The 1,952-nt window shown below is 48.3% G+C and overlaps 3 non-coding genes across 3 annotated transcripts; all 3 read right to left on the bottom strand.

Annotated features, from left to right (window-relative positions):
• Nucleotides 1–433: 433 nt before the first annotated feature.
• LOC123177506 (5S ribosomal RNA) lies at nt 434–552 on the bottom strand. The gene has a single exon (XR_006488972.1). It is a non-coding gene; the product is annotated as a 5S ribosomal RNA (ribosomal RNA).
• Nucleotides 553–919: 367 nt separating this feature from the next.
• Nucleotides 920–1,038, bottom strand: LOC123177508 (5S ribosomal RNA). Its single transcript, XR_006488974.1, has one exon. It is a non-coding gene; the product is annotated as a 5S ribosomal RNA (ribosomal RNA).
• Nucleotides 1,039–1,405: 367 nt separating this feature from the next.
• LOC123177507 (5S ribosomal RNA) lies at nt 1,406–1,524 on the bottom strand. The gene has a single exon (XR_006488973.1). It is a non-coding gene; the product is annotated as a 5S ribosomal RNA (ribosomal RNA).
• Nucleotides 1,525–1,952: the final 428 nt, after the last annotated feature.

The following is a 1,952-nucleotide window of genomic DNA, read 5'->3' as shown; positions in this document are numbered from 1 at the left end:
CCCAAGCACGCTTAACTTCGGAGTTCTGATGGGATCCGGTGCTTTAGTGCTGGTATGATCGCGTCCGACATGTTTCCCCGTCTTCGTCCCTTATGCTTGCCACTCTCAGGTCCGCTCCAAAGACGATTCTACATTCTCACTACCATTACAACCGTTCCCTAACAATGGATAATGTCCTATACTACTTATTCTCCCGCTCAATCACGGAGACGAGTTTTCCACGGTTTCCACCCCTCCCTCCATACCGCAGCAACACGAGTTTTTTCCACCCCTTTCAGAACGCGCTCTTCGCGCCACAAAGCCGCCCCAAGACGCGCGAGCAATGAGCATCGAGCTTAAACATATCGCAAACGTCAAAAATAATATAACGGGATTAATATATATCGCGCACGTGCGATATGTTTGTCATAAGGCGCAAAAAATAATTAAAAAGGGAATGCAACACGAGGACTTCCCAGGAGGTCACCCATCCTAGTACTACTCTCGCCCAAGCACGCTTAGCTTCGGAGTTCTGATGGGATCCGGTGCTTTAGTGCTGGTATGATCGCATCCGACATGTTTCCCCATCTTCGTCCCTTATGCTTGCCACTCCCAGGTCCGCTCCAAAGACGATTCTACATTCTCACTACCATTACAACCGTTCCCTAACAATGGATAATGTCCTATACTACTTACTCTCCCGCTCAATCACGGAGACGAGTTTTCCACGGTTTCCACCCCTCCCTCCATACCGCAGCAACACGAGTTTTTTCCACCTCTTTCAAAACGCGCTCTTCGTGCCACAAAGCCGCCCCAAGACGCGCGAGCAATGAGCATCGAGCTTAAACATATCGCAAATGTCAAAAATAATATAACGGGATTAATATATATCGCGCACGTGCGATATGTTTGTCACAAGGCGCAAAAAATAATTAAAAAGGGAATGCAACATGAGGACTTCCCAGGAGGTCACCCATGCTAGTACTACTCTCGCCCAAGCACGCTTAACTTCGGAGTTCTGATGGGATCCGGTGCTTTAGTGCTGGTATGATCACATCCGACATGTTTCCCCGTCTTTGTCCCTTATGCTTGCAACTCCCAGGTCCGCTCCAAAGACGATTCTACATTCTCACTACCATTACAACTCTTCCCTAACAATGGATAATGTCCTATACTACTTACTCTCACGCTCAATCACGGAGACGGGTTTTCCATGGTTTCCACCCCTCCCTCCATACCGCAGCAACACGAGTTTTTTCCACTCCTTTCAGAACGCGCTCTTCGCGCCACAAAGCCGCCCCAAGACGCGCGAGCAATGAGCATCGAGCTTAAACATGTCGCAAACGTCAAAAATAATATAACGGGATTAATATATATCGCGCATGTGCGATATGTTTGTCACAAGGCGCAAAAAATAATTAAAAAGGGAATGCAACACGAGGACTTCCCAGGAGGTCACCCATCCTAGTACTACTCTCGCCCAAGCACGCTTAACTTCGGAGTTCTGATGGGATCCGGTGCTTTAGTGCTGGTATGATCGCGTCCGACATGTTTCCCCGTCTTCGTCCCTTATGCTTGCCACTCTCAGGTCCGCTCCAAAGACGATTCTACATTCTCACTACCATTACAACCGTTCCCTAACAATGGATAATGTCCTATACTACTTATTCTCCCGCTCAATCACGGAGACGAGTTTTCCACGGTTTCCACCCCTCCCTCCATACCGCAGCAACACGAGTTTTTTCCACCCCTTTCAGAACGCGCTCTTCGCGCCACAAAGCCGCCCCAAGACGCGCGAGCAATGAGCATCGAGCTTAAACATATCGCAAACGTCAAAAATAATATAACGGGATTAATATATATCGCGCACGTGCGATATGTTTGTCATAAGGCGCAAAAAATAATTAAAAAGGGAATGCAACACGAGGACTTCCCAGGAGGTCACCCATCCTAGTACTACTCTCGCCCAAGCA

The sequence above is a fragment of the Triticum aestivum genome, unplaced genomic scaffold (assembly GCF_018294505.1).
Source record: "Triticum aestivum cultivar Chinese Spring unplaced genomic scaffold, IWGSC CS RefSeq v2.1 scaffold61254, whole genome shotgun sequence".
Classification (NCBI taxonomy): Eukaryota; Viridiplantae; Streptophyta; class Magnoliopsida; order Poales; family Poaceae; genus Triticum; species Triticum aestivum.
This window is presented reverse-complemented; position numbering and strand designations above follow the sequence as displayed.